This window comes from Bos javanicus, chromosome 8, assembly GCF_032452875.1.
Source record: "Bos javanicus breed banteng chromosome 8, ARS-OSU_banteng_1.0, whole genome shotgun sequence".
Taxonomy (NCBI): Eukaryota; Metazoa; Chordata; class Mammalia; order Artiodactyla; family Bovidae; genus Bos; species Bos javanicus.
In genome coordinates this window covers 97,956,606-97,976,319 of record NC_083875.1, presented here as the reverse complement: position 1 = coordinate 97,976,319, position 19,714 = coordinate 97,956,606, and the positions used below count along the sequence as shown (strand labels likewise).

Below are 19,714 nucleotides of genomic sequence, written 5' to 3'. Positions count from 1 at the left end.
CAGCTGAAAGCCAGAGCCCAAGGACATCAGCCACCAACCACGACAGCTGGAGTTAGAGTGTGGTGAGAGGGATGCAGCCATTGGCCAAGAACCAAGCAAAAGCAGGAGGAGTGATTAGGAGGCCCTCTCTCTCTCCCCGAGTGCCCCTCAGTCTTCTGTCACTGCCTCCCCTTGGCTAAACGCCAAGAAGAAGGTAGAAAGCAAGGAATGCCGTTCAGGTCCACCTCCCAGGCACCAGTGAAGCAGGGCAGAGGCTGGTGAAGCACAAATCCGAGCACAGGGAGCCAACAGAACAACAGCCCAGACTCCCAAATTCATTTATTCATCTCATTAAACCCTAAGAACATCGGGGTCATTATCTTTCTTTTTCAGATGAGAGAATTTGACTCAGGAAGGTGCAGCAACTCATTCAGAAACCCAGCTTGAAAACTGGTGGAGCCCCCACTGGAATCCGAATTCATCTCCTCAGTGTGGCCTCCATGGACTCCATCATGCCAATCACTAAGAGAACAGATTTGAAAGCCCCTCCTTATCCAGAAGGATTGAGTGGGAGGGTATTCCCACATAAAACCTAAAGGTTGCATAGAATTTTAAATGAGTGTGGGTTAAGGAATGGTTTGTACAAACAAGCAGAATAAGAAAAGTGGCTGCTGTGTGCCCACGTGGGCTAGGAGTTCATCGTCCTTCAAGAGACATGTCCTTGAGCGCCATCAGCACTTCCTGCGGGACCGGAAGTGGCATGTCAGCTGGTAGACACAGCCTTTAAGTACACGGCATTTCCAAGGGCCACAGCTCTTCCAAGTACATTCTGTGCATTTACACATTTTAATAGTAGATTTAATGCACTTAGCCATCATTGTCTCATGTAATCAGACATGAGTACGGCTCTTGAAACACTGACAGGGTCTCATGTAGGTGAATTCTGCTTCACAATGATAGGAAGAGCTGACATTGAAGGATCAAAAGTGATGTCACTATGAACACTTGACCACCACAAGCCAGTTATCCCTGTGGTGACTTTTCTGACACCTCCTGCTTAAAACCCCAAAGATCAGAAGGATCGGGAGGCCCCACTTTCATGGTCTGTATTCATACTGAAAGTCAAGATCAAGCACGCTTTTGCCCTTCTGCTCCACGGGAGGTCTCTGTCCTCCCTGAGCTCACCTTAGGACACCTGCATTACCGCTTGACAGGTGTACCTGTACCTCGTGTAGGAGTCTTATGTACAAATGATTTCAACGATGTGACCAGGGACACGGCTGCTAAGTCAGAAGCCAAGTAGATGTTTAAGAGCAGACCGAAAAGTTAGTGACCCAGGAGTGGGCTGGAGGCAGCTCTTAGGGGCGCTTTAACCAAAAATTCAGTGATCACACGCTAACTTGAAAATGGCCATGGTGGGAGTGAGTGGTCATCACTATAAAGGAAGGTTGGCTTTGCTTTTGTTTGTTTGAAGGATTGTTGTTAAATGTTTACCAGCACACCACTGCCTGGAGGACTTCCCCGAGGAGGAATATTTAATACAGATAATTTATAAGGAGATGGAAAGGTGCCCCAATTCCTCCTTCCTCCTTCCTTTCCACACCCTTTCCTCCAGCTTCATTGAACCAAATCAGGCCCCACCCTCCCTCTGTACACTTCTCTGCCCTCTGCCCTCTGCCCTCTGCCCTCTGCCCTCTGCCAGGAAGGTCCCTTTCCTCTTATCTCCCAGAGACGCTCTCACTCTTGGTGAATCTCTTTACAGACTGTGAATGCAAACACCTGCCCAGGACCCAATGCCAGCTGGACAAACTTGGGCACCCTTGTCAATTCAGAGCCTTGTTTTCTAGGCTGTAAAGTGGGGGAAACACGAGCTGCCCTGTCTGCTCCACAGAGTCTTGGGAGTGGAATAAGATGATCGAAGGGCCACCAAGGAGAGGTGAGAGCCAACAAAGGCATGCAATGAAATGCTGGCCAGCATAGCTGGGAGCTGGGTCAGAAACCATCGAAACCAATCATCTCAACTTACAGATGGGGAAACCAAAGTGCCATGGGCTAGCATGTTCCTTGGGTAGATTGTTGAGGTCAGTGGGAGAACATGATCTCGTGAGTGTCCCAGATTTCTCCTTGTGCCCACCATGGATGTGTGGGTGCTCCCAGGCCAGACCTCCCAGGAACCAGATTCTGGCATCAGTACAGAAGCAACAGCTGCCCCCAACTTCCCAGGCAGGAGGCCAAGGAGAGGAGGGCTGCCTCTCGAGGGAGGAGACAGCGAGGCATGCCAGTGCTATGCAGAAACCTGGTGGGGTAGGATGGGTCGTATTGCCTCACCTCAACCCCCCACCCCACAGAAGAAGGGAAGGAGGGAAGGCAAAGAGAAATGGGGCCTCACCAGGTGCCTCATCAGGCAGTAAGAGCTGGTCTACCGGGAGAGCTGGAACCTAGAAGCTCTCTCTGAGACCTCAGTGAGATGAGCATCATGACCATAAAGAGAGCTGTCAGGTGAGGTCAGGTCAATCCCACGTTAAATCTTGGGAAGCAGCCAAAAGGAGTTGACCTCGTACAACCCATGGTCATCAGCAAGGGCCCAGGCAGGAGGTGGATACCAAGAGCCTAAAAAGCAGGAGGGTGTGCCTGAGACCCCGCAGAAAAGGCTGCTGCCCTCATCTCACGCTTGCCAAAGAGTTCAGAGTAAGGATTTGATTGTCTTTCTAACGATGTTTCAATTACACAAGCTCTACGTCAATATATTCCCAATGCAAACCATCCGAACATGACATGCAAAGCAGAAACCTCCTGGATATCATTCCACCATGCTCCCCAGAAGATCACTTTTCTAAATTAATTTTTTGGGAGCACAGTTGGTTTACAGGGCTTCCTGGATGGCACTGCAATAAAGAATCCTCCTGCAATGCTGGTTTGATCCTTAGGTCAGGAAGATGCCTTGGAGGAAGGCATGGCCACCCATTCCAGTATTCCTGCCTGGAGAATCCCATGAACAGAGGAGCCTGATGGGCTACCGTCCATGGGTTTCAAAGAGTTGGACGTGACTGAAGCGACTGAGCACATAGGCATGGTTGATTTCCAGTGTTGTGTTAGCTTCAGGTGTACAGCAGAGTGAATCAGTTATACAGAAACACGTATCCATTCTTTTTCAGATTCTTTTCCCACATAGGTCACTGCAGAGTGTTGGGTAGAGTTCCCTGTGCTACACGTGTAGGTTCCCCACCTACACATGTAGGTCCTTATTAGTTATCTATTCCATGAGGCTCATTTTAATGTGCATCCTTCCCAGCCCTTGTCTATGAGTTTATAATTTTTTTATTTACTGGGTCTTCATTGCTGCGTGGGCTTTTTCTCTAGTTGCAGCAAGAGGGGGCTACTCTATGTTGCAGTGTGAGGCATCTCACTGACATGGCTTATCTTGTTGCTGCTTAAGGACTGGCGAGCACAGGCTCAATAGTTGTGGCTCACAGGCTTAGTTGCTCTGCAGCATATGGGAATCTTCCCAGATCAAGGATTGAACTCAAGTCTTTTGCATCGGCAGGCCAATTCTTTACCACTGAGCCACCAGAAATGCCCCATCTGTGAGTTTATACCCATATATGTTCATGGGGAAATATGCAGCTGTGTGTGCAGTTTTGTATTCATGAAATCAACCTTACACACTATCCTGAATCTCACTATTTGCACTGAGATCACTGTGCACACACGCATGTGCACACACACACACACATACACGGCAGAGCCATCACATTCCTTGTAAACCACCACATCTATCCACACAGTCTGGAGGAGTGTCAAAATTATCTGCTCCAACCCCCCCGTTAATGCACACATTAGACTGTTCCTAGTTTCCATTATTGAGCAACGTGCTAATGAACATCCTTTCACAAGCTTGTCACCAGGAAGCAAAGGAAATTGCATTTCACATATAGTATTTTTTATTTCATATTTTCTATTGCATATAATCAGATATATAAGGGTAAAACTTATTTTCAGTGCTGAGTGAGAAAATATGCACCTCAACCCACCCATCCCCCTCCCCCCCCACACACACACTCCCTGATTTTAAATCATTCTAGACAAATAAGTCAAAAAGCTCCTCCACCATCAGGAGCTATGGCTGCGTGAACCCAAGACAGCACCGAGAATCATAATAAGTCGTTTCCGTCTCCACTTGCAAGGGCTCTGTACATTTTGTGTCCCCTTAGTCATCATTTGGGTGAGTTCTACATATTTATGCCTGTTCTTTTTTTCATCTGTCCTCATAAATCAATCCCTGCAGTCTCCTAATGAAAGCCAGCTTTTCAAACGAAACCATAGCCGGGTGTTTAACTAACTAAATATTGTTTTTCCCCCAGCACTGACAGAGAGGGGTGGGATGCGGCCTTGATAATTGTCCTCCCTTCCTCCAGCGACTCCAGGAAGCCACGTGCCGCCCCGGCACTGACTGATGGGGGCCCCAGGTGGGCAGCAGCCGTGGGTTTGGAGGGAGCGGCCATTGGGAGGTTTTCCCTTGCTTGCTGGACTTCGCCCTCTGCATCCCTGGGGATCCCCAGGATGTCCGTAAGTCACCCTTCCCTGGGCTACCCTTAATAAAAGAAGAAAAAGTGTGAAGCTGCCCGGAGTGGCACCTAGCTGGCCACACACCCTCGAGGCAGCCTGCTCAGCTCTCCTTCCCTGGAGCCTGTCAACCTCCAGGCCCAGCTGTCACTGGAGAACAGAGGATGTCAGCTCTTGCCACTCTGCTTCCAGCAGCCTCCCACGGTGCCCTCAGGTGGCTACCCGTGTGGCCTCAAGGTAACAAGACTGACCTTGAACCTCATCTTGAACTGCCCTCAATCCTTCAACTGCCCTCACCATCTGCAGCGGGGCTTCTCAAAGTGTGGTCCCTGGAAACTTGTCAGAATTTGCAAATTCGCAGCCCCCACCTCAGAATAAAGATCAGAATAAATAGATCAGCCTCTCTGGGGGTGGGGCCCAGCCCCTAAGTGTTTGGAGGAATCCTCCAGACGATTCTGATGAACACTCAGGCGCTGACCTGCATGATGATTTCCAAGCTCCTAACTCAGACTCCCCAGCCCTCCATGCCCTGGCCCTGCCAGCGTCCCCAGCCCCCATCACTTTCTACTTTCCAGACAGAACTCAACGTCGTACGGGACAAACACACCCAGGTGGGTCTCTTCGTATCCCTGGGCTTGCTGTTCCTTCCACCTTCCATGCTCTCGCCCATCTGCCTCCACAAAGCAAATCCCAACACTAATTCTTTACATCCCAGTTCTGTGCTCTAGAAAGCCTTCCTTGACCTCTCCAAGAAGAGAGGAAAACACCTAACATTTACAGGGTGCTCATTATATACTGGGTACTGGTCCAAGAACTTGACTTTCATTTCTTTTTATTTTTTAGAACTTGACTTTCAAAAAAAGTTAAGTTTCTGGACTTCCCTGGTTGTCCACTGGTTAAGAATCCTCCCACCAGTGCAGGGGACACAGGTTCAACCCCTGGTCTGGGAAGATGCTACACGCCATGGGGCAACTAAGCCTGAGAGAGGCAACTACTGAAGCCCAAGGCTAGAGGCCGTGCTCCGCAACGAGCAGCCACTGCAGTGAGCAAGCCCCTGCTCCCCGTAACTAGAGAGCGCCTGTGAGCAGCAATGAAGACCCAGCACAGTGGAAAAAAAAGAAAAGAGTTAAGCATCTCAACAAATCTACCAGGAAGATATTATGACTCCCATTTTACAGATGAAGAAACAGAGGCCCAGAAAGCTTAAATAATTGGCTCAAGTTAGTTAAGTGGTGAAATAGGCATTTGAACCCTCAGCCCTGTGGCTTTGAACCTTTTGCTCTAGTGCCTCCTGTGATATACCTAGCCTGGTAGTTTCCGTGGGTCACCCCAGGCCCCCCAGAACACGCCTGTCACCCTGCCTCAAAACAGCCCTTCAGGTGTGTGGAGAAAACTCTCAGGTCCCACCCAGAACTGCTCTTCCCCAGGCCAACACCCGCCGTTCCCTCCACTGGCCTCCACGTGACTGGGCTCTGTAATCACAGCTGCCAGTCAGATCACACAGCTGGCTCCGGGACCGAGGAAGCTTCCACACTCTCCTCTCACTGGCTGCCTTTGATTTCTCTGATTTCCTGTTTCAAATCACAGGACCCAAGCCTTTGCATCAAGAATGATGACATGACATGCATGCTTTCTGAAAAATCTCATTTTCTAAAGGCATTTCCTATTGATTTCCTTCCTTATTGAGGTCCCTCCCAGCCTGACTCGTGTTTAAAAAGGAAAAAAAAAAGGAAGAAAGAGGGGAAAAAAAAAGAAATCTATGTTTTTCCAAGCTCAGAACTGGCTGCCTGGGTCACCCTATGGATGAGCTGCTCAACCAGTGTTTCCCAAAACCACACGCCTTGGAACCATCTATGCAAATCCAACTACCAAAACTCCCTTTAAAAACTCCTCCCTTCAGCATCTGAGTGGGCTTTGTGGCAGTCATGTCTCTTGGGGAATTCTCTGGATTGAAAGATCAGCCTTGGGACCGAAAGGACCAATTCTCACCTTTCCTCCACTTAGGAAGCCTAGTTTTCTCATCTTAGGGACCCATTGCCGCATCTTTCAAACACCCCCATGTTTCACTTGAAGGGAGTCTTGGCTTTGGGGTCTGATAAGCCTGAGCTTGAACAGCAGTTCCTTGTTATCTGGGCAGCTTAGAAGAAGGCATGCAACCTCTCTGATCCAGTTTTATCGTTTGTAAAATGGGGGTAAAGATAAAGTTGTAATAGTGTCCTAAAGTGAAGTGAAGTGAAAGTTGCTCAGTCATGTCCGACTCTGCGACCCCATGGACTAGTCCATGGCATTCTCCAGGCCAGCATACTGGATGGAGTAGGTAGCCTTTCCCTTTTCCAGGGGATCTTCCCAACCCAGGGATCGAACCCAGGTCTCCCACATTGCAGGCAGATTCTTTACCCACTGAGCTACAAGCGAAGCCTAATAATGTCCTGCTGCTGCTAAGTCACTTCAGTTGTGTGACCTCATAGACGGCAGCCCACCAGGCTCCCCCATCCCTGGGATTCTCCAGGCAAGAACATTGGAATGGGTTGCCATTTCCTTCTCCAATGCATGAAAGTGAAAAGTGAAAGTGAAGTCGCTAAGCCGTGTCCGATTCTTAGCAACCCCATGGACTGCAGCCTACTAGGCTCCTCTGTCCATGGGATTTTCCAGGCAAGAGTACTGCAGTGGGGTGCCATTGCCTTCTCCGAATAATGTCCTAGGGCTGTGGTAATAAATGAGCCCAGACGGGGTGGCTGAAAACAACAGAAATGTACTCTCACGGTTCTGGAGGCCAAGAGTCCAAAAGCAAGGCGTTAGCAGGGCTGCACTCCCTCTGAAGTCCCCCGGAGGAGGACCCTTGCTTGCCTCTTCCAGCTTCTGGTGATCCAGGTGTTCCCTGGTTTATAGTGGCATCACCCCAACCTCTGCCTCCATCTTCACGTGGTCTTCTCCTTCCCTTCTCCTCTGCCTTTATCCCACCTACCCACTCCCTCTCCTGGGAAGCTGGTCTCCTGAGCTGACTGCTTGCAGCTGGCCCAAGGCCACTAACAGTCATATTAACAAACTATATGTAGTCATGCTCCAGGAAGCCCTCTTAACATAGACAGACCCATTCAACTCACATCAATAGTCTGGTTGGTATTTCAAGGCAGGTACTCCATTTATCCCCACATTACAGATGGGTCCATGGAGGCTGGGAGAGGTTATATCACTTGCTAGGCCCACTCAGCTGCTGTTAGTGTGTTAGTTGCTTAGTTGTGTCCGCCCTCTTTGTGACCTCATGGACTGTAGCCCACCAGGCTCCTCTGTCCATGGGATTTCCCAGGCAAGAATACTGGAGAGTGTTGCCATTTCCTCCTCCAGGGGATCTTCCCAACCCAGTGATCGAACTCAGGTCTCCTACATGGCAGGCAGATTACCGTCTGAGCCACTCAGCTGGTAACCGATACCAAGTGAAGCTCTCAAATTTCCCTGAACTCTAATGTATAAGCAAAGGGTGATGCTGAGAATGATGCCCAGCTCTGAGTTGTCTGGAGGTGCCAAGAATGCAGGGAGATGACTGCCCAAGAGATGCCATCCCTGCCAAAGGTCAATATCAGCTTCTGCCTTTGCTGCTTGCCAGAACTTAAGTGTAGACAATGCAGCCATCCGCCCAGGCTGCATTAAGGCACCAGGCCACCTGAACCTTCCATTCATATCTGAATAACTTCATAGTTGACGTTCTTGTTTCAGAGTCTTGCCATGGTCTAAGGAGTCAGGTGGGAAATAATCTCAAAACCACAAGTGCCTGGCCTAGGATAGGTGTCCTGATAAAGTTTTGCAGGAGGAAAGGAAGAAGGAAGGTCTGCCTGGGTGGTAAGCAGTCCAGTTCAGATGCTCATTCACAAGCTGTGTGGTATTAGGCATGTACCAAGCCCTCTCTGTGCCTCAACCTGGCAACATGTGGGCAGAGTAGGGTTTGGATAAGATGATTGCTCAGCCTTTCAATCTCATCCATTCTAGGAATCCCAGATTCTAACTCCTCTGTACCATCTGGCTTGTCTGAAGAAGACAAATGGACACAAAATAAAGCTGAGTCATGGAGTCTCAAACCTCTTGGTTTCTTCTGCTTTCTAAGCTGAGTTTTGTTGCTTTGGGCTTCCCAGGTGACTCAGTGGTAAAGAATCTGCCTGCCAAGCAGGAGACATGGGTTCTATCCCCGGGTCGGGAAGATTCCCCTGGGGAAAGAAATGACAACCCACTCCTGTATTCTTGCCTGGGAAATCCCATGGACAGAGGAGCCTGGCAGGCTACAGTCCACGGGGTTGCAAAGTGTCAGACTTAACTAAGTAACTAAACAACAACAACAACAGTATGTTGCTTCCCATATCGATAAGATGGAAGTAAGGATGTATATTTCCTAGTTAGCTTTCCCTGCTTAGCTGCGTGATCTTGATCAAGTTATCTAACCTCTTCAAGCCTCAGTTTCCTCATCTACACATGGGAAAAACAGCAATATCTATGTTATTGGGTTCAGCTTCCCAGGTGGATCAGTGGTAAAGAATCCACCTGCCAATACAGAAGATTTAGGAGATGCAAGTTCAATCCCTGGGTCAGGAAGATCCCCTAGAGGAGGAAATGGCAACCCATTCCAGTATTCTTTCCAGGATAATCCCATGAACAGAGGAGCCTGGCAGGAGGGTTACTGTCCATGGGGTCGCAGAGTCAGACACAACTGAACGACTGAGCATGCACACAGGTTATTGTGTTACTGTGAGTGTTACATATGCAGAGTCATTGATACAGCGTCAGGTACATGGGAAACACCCAAACCATATCATATCACCGGGCCACATAGATTGCAACTCAAATGTAGTTCAGCCACAAAATCTTTCTGCAGACCATGTTGGTCGATTTGATCCCCTTCCTCAGTCTCTAAAGCTGGCCTGGGAGCATCCCTCCTGCTACCTTCCTGGGCCTCCCAGTTTGCAGCTGAGGCCAGGAAGATTCTCGAGGAGCTCGAAGCCCAGAGAAGGAGGTGGACAGGGAGGGCCCTGCACGAACCGACTGCCACAAGGGGATATGCCAGCAAGTTCCTTCTAGAAGTGGCTTTGGGCGTTAACCTCGATAATGAGGTAATCGCTAGATCACTTGTGTGTGCATCCACGGGTGCATGTGTGTGTACGTGTGTGCATGTGTGTGTTGTGTGGAATTTGTGGGGAGCTGCGTGTCCAAGTTGACCCGAGCCTGGCGCTTCCTCTTCTGGGCTACATAACCTCTGCTAGTCACTTCCTCTCCCACAGCCTCAACCATCCTCTCATAAGCAGGGAAATGTTAGGATGATTCAGTGATATAAAGGGAAAGGGAGCTTAGAGTTCAATGAATAAGTGCTTTCTGTCCTTAAATCTGGAGAAGGCAATGGCACCCCACTCCAGTACTCTTGCCTGGAAAATCCCATGGATGGAGGAGCCTGGTAGGCTGCAGACCATGGGGTCGCTAAGAGTCAGACATGACTGAGCGACTTCACTTTCACTTTTCTCTTTCATGCACTGGAGAAGGAAATGGCAACCCACTCCAGTGTTCTTGCCTGGAGAATCCCAGGGACGGTGGAGCCTGGTGGGCTGCCGTCTATGGGGTCACACAGAGTCGGACACGACTGAAATGACTTAGCAGTAGCTCCTTAAATCAGGGCAGACTGCGAATCTTTCAGATTGGGGCTGTGGTGGGGGGCGGGGGCGGGGGGCGTGTCCCAAGCTCCAGAGCACCCCCACAATCCTATCAGCTAGGCCGATTTCCCTAGAGGGTACGCTTGCTGGTTCATTCATTCTCTTATTCATTCAACAGTTACCGAATCTCTCCTTGAACTGGAGGCTCTACATACCGTTGTGATTCAGAGACAAACAAGACCTGACCCTCCCTGGAGGAGCCCACTGGCCAGTGGGGAGACGGGCCCATCCATAGATAATGGTTTGGCATCCAGTGACAACCGCCATGGAATCTGAGTGGAGGGCAAAGCATGCAGGAGGGAGAGGCTGGCTCTTGTGGTTGGGGAGAGTAGGAAAGCCTTTGGAGAAGAGGAAGCCTTGCGTCTGGGCCTCCAGGTTGGGGGAGCTCACAAAGCAGTGGAGGGAGGGAGAGGATATTCCCAGCAGAGAGGCAGCTCTACCAGCATGGCAGCCTGGAGGGCTGTGGGGTGTCAACTGAGTGATGGGGAATATTAGCAAGCAAGTGAGGTGAGTTGGGTCAGGAGCAAAAGGGGCCGCATGGCCATTGCCAAGGAATCTGGACAAAGAAAATCAGAGGCATAGAAGATCTGACTTTGTCCACAGTGCCGTCTGCAGACCTACAGATCAGCATCACCAGGAGCTAGTTAGAAATGCACCTCCGTCAAATCCTCAGGTCGTATACCTGAAACTTCCACAGTGCTGCGTGTCAATTGTATCAGTGGACTGAATCAGGAGCTATGGGGGTAGTACCAAGAAGTCTGGATTTTACCAAGGCCTCCAGGTGATCCTGAGGCAAAGTATAGCCTAAGAACACTAATATCGAGCGTAATAAAGATCTGCCTCTGTTTACAGAGCCCCTACTTCGTGGTAGACACTAGGCTAAGTCCTTTATGCGTTTATCTGATTTAATCCTCGCAACAAGCCTATGAGGTGGGTCTATCATTATCCCCATTTTATAGGAGATAAAACTGAGGCTCACAGAAGTAACTTGCTTGAGGTCATGAAGCCACTAAGTAGCAAATCTGGGATTTTTAACTCAAACTGTGAAGATTCTTAGGCACCACCCAGAAAAAGGTGGTTCACCTTAGGAGTTTCTGATGCTAGGAGGTGAGAAGGAGCATCAGAGAACCTGAGATTTTGGGGGACTAAACAACAGGATCCATTGACCTTGATAGATATGGGGAGAGAGCAAGAATAGACAAGGAAGACCCTTAGCTCCCTAGGCTGAGAAATTGAGGGAGGGGAGATACAGGAGCATCAGGGAAGAGAGGAGGCGTACCACTGATTGTGCAGAGCATAAAGGGAACATCAAAGATGCAAAATGTTCCCATGAAAACTGGAAAACAGGGTTGCTGTCTACCTCTTGGTGGGTGGTATCACCATAGGTATATTGGATCAGACTGAGAAGAATACTCGGCTCAACTTACTACAGTTTAGGAGTGTCAAATTTTAGGGGGGCTAAGTTACCGCAAGATTTATGAGTGTATAGGGAAGGGATAGGGACATTGTTCCCACCATGAGCAGCAGTGAGGGAACCCCCCAAGTCTTTGAGACTCGTCCAGTTCCCCAAGGACATACGGACCTCGATGTGACCTTTCACTGGGTCTTGAAAAGAGAGGGTGAAAAGCCTACGCTGCCAGGAGAGGGTGACAGAGCAATTAATAAGGCAGATTCTAAAGCTTCTGAAATGCGAGGATCCAGGTGCTAAATTCATCTGTTCTAAAGATGAGAAAACAGAAACCCCTCTTTTGGTTCCTATTTGGGTAAAGCTGGACATAAATCATTCTTTGAAAAGGTGTCCTTGGTGCCTTTGGTCGGAGGGGCTCAGGCCCTTTCCAAACAGCGCCTCATTAATCCTGGCAAACACCAGGAGAGAAAGTCCGACCGGCGGCATCTTTTGTGTAACTGAACAGATGAGACCTGGCCTCCAACTTAAAGACCCGGCCAGGTTCCAGGTGGATCTGGCACAAGACCTTCCTCAACGATGTTAGTTTAGCTACCCTGCCCTGTGGGGTTGGGGGAGGGGGAGCTGTCAAGGAGTGAATGTATGTTGTGTGTGTGTGTGTGTGCGCGTGTACTCTCTGTGTGCTTTTAGCCTTCTTAATTAACTCAGTCCAGGAAAAGTGAGGCCACAGCAGCTGAAGGCTGGGTGACATGTTACTGGGAAGTTCATATTCTCTTTTGAAAATGCCGGATTTTTACCAAAAAATATATATACATATATAATCCCATTTTCTTGGGGAGCTTGTCCTTGATAAATGCCTCTTGTTTATTTTCAGGCCTTCCACATGTGTGGGCTTTATTGCAACGTGTAGTTCTAACCCCTGAAAAGGGGGGAGAGGGAGACAGGGACAGGGAATGAGAGGAAAAGTGCAAGCCCCAACGACAGACACCCAAGGGCAGAGTGTGCGCCGCGGGGTCTGTGTGGGGGCTGAGTACGGTTTGTTGTTTCAAAGTCAGAGAAAATCTAAAAGTACCAGGTGTCTTAGAAACAGAAAACATTTGATGTGATCTGTCCTTTTCTTTTTAATGCAGAAGGAAAAGGAAATAAAAGAGAAAGAGAATGCAAATAAAGAGAAAGGGAGACACAGAAAGCGAGAAGGAAGGAAAAAAAAACAAAGAAAAAGAGAGAAAGAGAAAACAGGAGAGAGGAAAGGCCGGCAGAGAGGCGATGGCGAGCGAGCGCCAGCCGCGCGGCGATCCAGGGCTCCCTACCCGGGATCGCCGAGCGCTTTCCGCCGCGGCCGCGGGCTCGGAGCTTTTAAGGGTTTCTAATCCTGGAAGGCTGTCTGACATCACCCCGTTTCTTGTCGGCTGATGTTTCGTACAAGCCTCTCATTTCCTCAGTGTTTTCAGAGCACCAATTACTGCAACAATCTCGTGTTTATGTTTGCCCTCTCTCCTGCCTCGCTGGCCCTCCGCCTGGAGCCTCGGCTGCTCTCCGACGCGGGGAGCCCAAGGGGGCTGAGGGTGGGGGGAGCGGGTGAGGGGGGAGACCTGGATCGGGCATTGCAGAAAAAGGGAGGGGTCCCCCTTAATTTTTTTTCATTGACTTCAGCACCATGTGATCAGGAAGTCTGGCCTCCCTCCATTTCCCCTCCCGACTAAAGGGAAACATTGTGTAGCAGCCGCCGCGGCCACTGGTGGGATGGCCTTCGCCGCCTGACGTAGGGAGATAAAAATAACCGGCATATTTAAGGCAGGAGCAGGAATCCCGGCGCTCACACGCGGCCTGGTCAGTTCCCGAGGCCGGCCGGGCGCAGGGCCTGCGGGGAGGTCCGCGCGCGCTCCTCGCGCAGGGGAGCCACCGCGAGTGCCATCGCCGGTGACCTGCGGGCCCGGGCCCGTCACCCGGGCCTGCCGAGCCTCGCAGGGTCCCCGAGAGAGGCCGGCAAGGCTGGCTGGTCGCCGGCAGCCTGGCTCGGGCCGCTGGCCTGGCTTCTGTGTCCTGTGGCCTGCTTTCCTGCAGATGGGAAGATGCTGTGGCAGACGGAGGGGGACGCGGAGCCTGACGCTGAGCCGGAAGGCACAGACTGAGCTGCCACTAAAACAGCCCCAGTCATACACCCATGGTCCACACACCCGCGAGGCCTCCTCTGCAGTCTCTTAAACGCTGGAACTGCTTGTTGCAAAGCAGGACTGGAAACAAACAAGAACCAGCTCAGCAAAGAAAATGGGGCGGATCCTTGCAGAGTTCAGCAATTTCAGAGGAGAATACAGGCTTCCCAGGAGAGTGCTACCTAGCCACCCACCCACCTGAGGCCCCTACAGGTTTCCCCAGAACTCCTCACCACTGCCCTCGTTCTGACCTGTCCAGGGACCTAGAAAATGAAAAAGGAGGAAGTGTTGCTGCCCCCAGATGAGTCCACATCCTGGGTCTCCCCAGGAAAAGCCGCGGGGAACAGGGCTCTACCCTGTATGGCACCTACCACAAACGACCCCGTATGGGAGGTTCCATTATCCCTATTTTACATGAAAGGAAACTGAGACTCGGAGGTGAAATGATTGTCCATGTCCGCTCGTGGGGAACACGCCACCTCAGTCACCTCCCTCAACTGCATGTACATGGCCACATCGATGTATCATTCTGGAAACCACCTTCCATCTTCCTCCTACTCCCTAAAGAAAATTAATACCAAGCAAAACAGTGTTGCTGAGTTTTCCACTGACCTGTGAAATCACAGTTTTGCCCTTGTGCTGGGCCACAAAGAAGTTTTTATTTCTAATTAATAATGGGAAATCTCCCAGCCTTCTGATGTCTAAAGGAGCAAGATATTTCAAAATTTCTGGCAGCTTTTCACCTAACCAAAGATTCTGATGAAAAATGAAATGATACTCACCCTTATTTTTTTTTTTTTTTTTTTGCATTACAGAGATAACAAATAGCTATTTTCTGGAAGAGGCAAACAAGTTTCATTTAGGGAACTTGAGGAATTTGGCCACCCATGAGGCAAGAAACCCCACTGTCTGCATGGTCATTGCCAGACCGAATGCCCAGCACACTCCCTGACAAAGTATTCAACCAGAATCCTTGGACCAAGTGAAAAGTGGGTTGTGCAGAAGTGAGGGGAAGCTCCCAGAGACATGTTCAGGTGATATGTGTTGGTCTTACTTGTGGCGACTGTAGAAGCGTGACCACATTTAGTCCTTGCAGTAAACCTAGGAGGAAGACAGGGTTATTTATCCTTGCTTGGCTGTAGAGAAACTAGCACAGAGAGAAATTACCCAAAGTAACACCGTTAGAAAGTACCAGTGCTGAAATTCGAACCTAAGGAGTCTGACTGCAGAAGCCAAGCCCTTAACCACAAGGCTAAAGCCAAAGAGATGCCATGAGACGTCGGAGAAAGGGGCCCACCAGTTACTAAACAACCCTCTGGCTCAAGTTCCATGCTTGCTCCTGGGTTTATGGGGCTCATACCACATGTTCCAGGCCCTCAGACAGGTGAGTCCGGAAGCAAGGCTTCCATGTAGACAGTCCTACTTCTCATTGTCTCTACATTTCCAGCCTCAACTCTCACAAATGCCTGTTCAACTGTCCCTCCTGAGTGAAGCCTTCTTGGGCCACTGCCAATGCAGCTTGTCAACTTCCCTTCCCATCCTCCACTGGACATTGCTGATGACTGCATTAAATTACCTGTCACCTGTCACAGCTCCTTGCTCACTGGCCAGCTTTCCCACTGGTTGGAGAGCACTGGGAGAACAGAATTAAGGTCTGGTTCAGCTCTGTATTCAGACTTGTATCCCAACAGAAGTTCAGGGCATGGTGGCCACTCACTAAATGTTGGCTAACTAGTGAATGAGTATGCATTACGCCCCCACTAGTCTTCTAACAATACAGGCTGCCATCATCACCGCTCCCAATTTTCTCTACCTCAGCACCCCTCTCTGTTGCACCACGGAATTTGTCACAGTCTGTAATTCAGTCTGTGTCCTTCCCCTCCCCCCAGTAATCCATACATTCAGGAGCCACTTCTGTTTTCCCACCAAGGTACTCCCTACATCTATTAAGAGGCCACACACATGTGGGCACTCAGTAAACACTTGTGAATAAGTGAATGAATCTACACTCTTTAGAGCAATCCTTACCTTTCCAGTATAATAAGTTTATTCCAGTGTCAATCATAATTGAGCAAAGCCACTTGAAATAATGTCACTGCCAGATTGTATTCATAAAGTAAGTGCTTTTTGTTCAGTGACCACTTCAAATCCAAGTCTCATCCATATTGATGATAAGACTTAAAAGGGGGGGTTGTTGAATGAGGTCCTTCTTCTCACACAATGTGGGCTCCAGTGACCACTATAGTTGCAACTACACACAGACTCCTTTTATGCCCCTCTGTTTTCATTAGCTCGGGTAACTTGCCAAAGAGTGATCCTTTTGGGCTGAAATTTTCCATGCTGGGTCTTGGCACAAGGTGAATTTTGGGGGAAAGTTTGAATAAAATCCCTTCAGCCATTTTTTAGTTTGATGAGGATTTAAAAAAAAAAAAAATGACGTTTTTTTTCTTGCCTTTAATTGGAGACATTTTTAGGACACAGGAAACTCCAAACCAGTTGAACTTTGAAAACTTGAAACTCATGTCTAAGCCCATCTAAGGAAACTGTGGGGTGATTTGGGATTCAAAAAAAATTTTTTAATAAAAAAAAAAAAATAAGAAGTAATTGAAAAATCTCTTTACAGCCTTAGAAATCAAGACATTTTTTCCCACTTGGGCTACATAAGTCTTTCTATGATTCTAGCAAATTGTAAAAGCTCAGAGCTGTTCAGAAGGGATCATAAAACTTGGATTTCAGTTCCTCTGCCATGACAGATGATATTAGGCCCCTTTTCTCTTTTGTCTCAAGAAGCTTCTCATAGTGTCATACCAGGAATATAGGATTTAAACAATAGTCTCAGAAAACAAAAAAACTGAGGTTCCTGGAATGAAAGGACCACTCCTTCGAAGCCAAATCTACAACTTGCTTTCCAAAGCTTTCTTAGACAAATGCTAACCAAAATATTCTATCTTACATTGGACTTTCTCACTACTCACGTCAATACCAGATTCTTGCTTTCTTATTCACTGGAAACTACCTTAGACTAGCCATCTGCTAGTTCTTACCACAGAATTATTTTCAAAGAACAGCAGTAGGCTGGCAAATCAGGAAGATCTGCGTTTGACTCTCTGCTCTGATATTTACCAAGCAAATACCTTAACCTCTTGAAAACTGAGTTTGCTCGCTTGTTGAACCGGGATAATATTTACTCAGTAGTTATCATAAGGATTAATTTAGGTCCAGTCTCCCCACAGTGCATAGTACATAATATGTGCTCAATAAATGGCACGCTTTCTGCCCCTCCCCCATCCGCTGTTGACTCACATTTATCTTGTCTTTATACCACCTAGTTGGCATCTCATGTCTCTGGTTCTCAGTTCATCCGGGTGTCTAGTGCAACCTGAGGCACACGGTCATTTCTTAGCAGAGACGTTGTTGTTGTTCAGTCGTTCAGTCGTGTCCTACAGTTTGCAACCCCATAGACTGCAGCACGCCAGGCTTCCCTGTCTTTCACCATCTCCCGTGACTTGCTCCAACTCATGTCCATCAAGTCGGTGATGCCATCCAACCATCTCATCCTCTGTTGTCCCCTTTGCCTCCTGCCCTCAATCTTTCCCAGCATCAGGGTCTCTTCTAATGAGTTGGCTCTTAGTGGTCAAAGTATCAGAGCTTCAGCACCAGTCCTTCCGATGAATAGTCAGGACTGATTTCCTTTCGGATTGACTGGTTTGATCTCCTTGCTGTCCAACCGACTCTCAAGAGTATTCCCCAACACTACAGTTCAAAAGCATCAGTTCTTCAGCAGAGACACACAGGACGAAATCAGTGAAGTGCCGGCCGTTTCCATCAATGCTGTGTATTTCCAACAACACAAGCATATTTTCTGTCTTTACCTATTTCCTTGTCTTTCTCTCTTACCAGAGAATCTCATCCACCTTTGTAAACCCAGGATGTAGCTGGGTAAGTGAGTGGATAAACACACCAGTCAAGGCCTCTTGTTCCTTTACAGGATCTGTATCCTGAATCTTGGCCTCAATTTTCAAGTAATTTTATTTTTTAGCTCAGGTATTGCCAGACAGCCCAGATTTGTTTGGCCTGCTCACTGACCTTGGTTGTGTATTCCGAATCAGCCGCATCTCAAACGATCCTCTCTCCTTGCAGTTTGATTTAGCAGTGAGCAGGCAGGGAACCTTCCACTGAAGTCCTTTGTTGGGGCTAAAACTGCCCCTGTTTGAATTTCCCTACTCCACAGACATAAAACCACTTCAAAAGAGGAAAGCACTGTAGGAACTCAAAAGGAAACAGGAGGGGGACTTCCCCGGTGGTCCAGTGGTTAAGAGTCCACCTGCCAATGCAGGGTCCATGGGTGTGATCCCTGGTCTGAGAACTAAGATTCCACATACCCTGGGGCAACTAAGCCCATGGGCCACAACTAGTGAGCCCGCGTAGCCTAGAGCCTGTGCCCGTAACAAGAGAAGCCACCCAGAGAGGAGTCCGTGTGACGCAACGAAGGCCCAGCACAGACATAAATAAATACATACGTTTAAAAGGAAGAAGGAGGGAAAGGCGGGGGAAGGGGGAGAACCCAGCTTAAGTCAGCACACCTCCACCACCACCCCTAAAATAATGTCTATCTGATCATTTGTTTATTTTCTTCTGCAAGATTGGGTAGCCTTCTTGCCTCTTCTTTAATAGTTAATTTTTTTTTAATTAAAGATAATTGCGTTCCAACCCTCTGCCATTTCTTTCGGCACATATTGTATTTCGTCCTCATCTCATTTTATAGGTGGGAAGCAAGCTCAGAGAGTTTAGGAACCTTGCCTCCAGTCAGACATCAAGATGCCCTGGTGCATTATAAAAGCCTTTCTGCTTTACAAGGTTTCTCCAGTATTATCCACCACTTCACGTCCTTCCCTTGTAACACCCAACCCTACACATGTGCTCACACACTTGCACATACTCACAATTAATTGTGTTTCATAGAGTCGAAGAAGCCTTGAAATAAACAGGGGAGATGAGTACCATTAGGCAAAAGATAACCCCAAATCCACTACAGGATTAACTTTGAGGGTGGAGGGGAATGCAAACAGAAAAGAGTGCATAGAAAGCTTCAGCTGTTGTTTGGTCCAATTTTACCTCTTAAGCAGGGTGGTATTTATATGGGTGCTTCTTGTTGGAGTCTATAAATGTTCATTTGTCTTAAATATGTCACAATATGTTTTTTGAAGATTAAGCAGCATCGCCTGGTGCTTACTCTCAGTTCTGGCCATTCACACACACACACACACACACACACACACACACAGAGTCATGCTCGGTACACACTCATCCACTGACAAGCACACTCAAGCACCAACACACACTACACATAAACATTCGCACGTTCACCTACACGTGTTCAGTCGTAAGAACCCATGCATTCAAGTAGACACACTCACACACGTACAGTGCCTGCCACCACTTCTCCACTCCCTGAGTCGGGGGCAGCAGGGTCCACACAGGGACCCTGAAACCTGGGCACAGAAATGACACCAGCTGAGGGATGGGCCCACGGGGCAGAGGGCAGGCTGAGGATGCACGAGGCTGCTTTTGGGGGCTGACTCAGCTGATGCGACCAGCGTGCAGTGTTCTCCCTCTGCAGCTCAGCTGGGAAGGGACAGAGTTAAGGAGCACGGGGAAGGCGCTGGTCTTTCGCAGTTCAGGGTGGGAAGCAGTGACTTGTGTGGGAAACAACCTCCTCAGAAACCATAGCAACACCCATTTGGCGGCTGGGATTGGACCCTGACCAGACGTTTATTAAGCAGCCTCATAAGCTGTGGTCTCCAGAAGAACAATACCAAACTGATCAAATGTTAATAGCTTCAATCTGTTCCTCCTCCCAGAACTCCCGCCCCACCCCCCTCTCTCTGGTCTTTGCCTTTCTGCTTCCCCGGCCTCAGCTGAAAACC

The 19,714-nt window shown here is 48.8% G+C and overlaps 1 long non-coding RNA gene across 1 annotated transcript in view; it reads right to left on the bottom strand.

Annotated features, from left to right (window-relative positions):
* LOC133253126 (uncharacterized) overlaps window positions 1–14,746 on the bottom strand; it is a 43,808-nt gene extending 29,062 nt beyond the window's left edge. Inside the window, exon 1 of the long non-coding RNA XR_009738199.1 lies at window positions 7,647–14,746. This is a non-coding gene — a long non-coding RNA (uncharacterized LOC133253126). The remainder of the gene's footprint in view (window positions 1–7,646) is intronic.
* Between the last annotated feature and the right edge of the window lie 4,968 nt (window positions 14,747–19,714).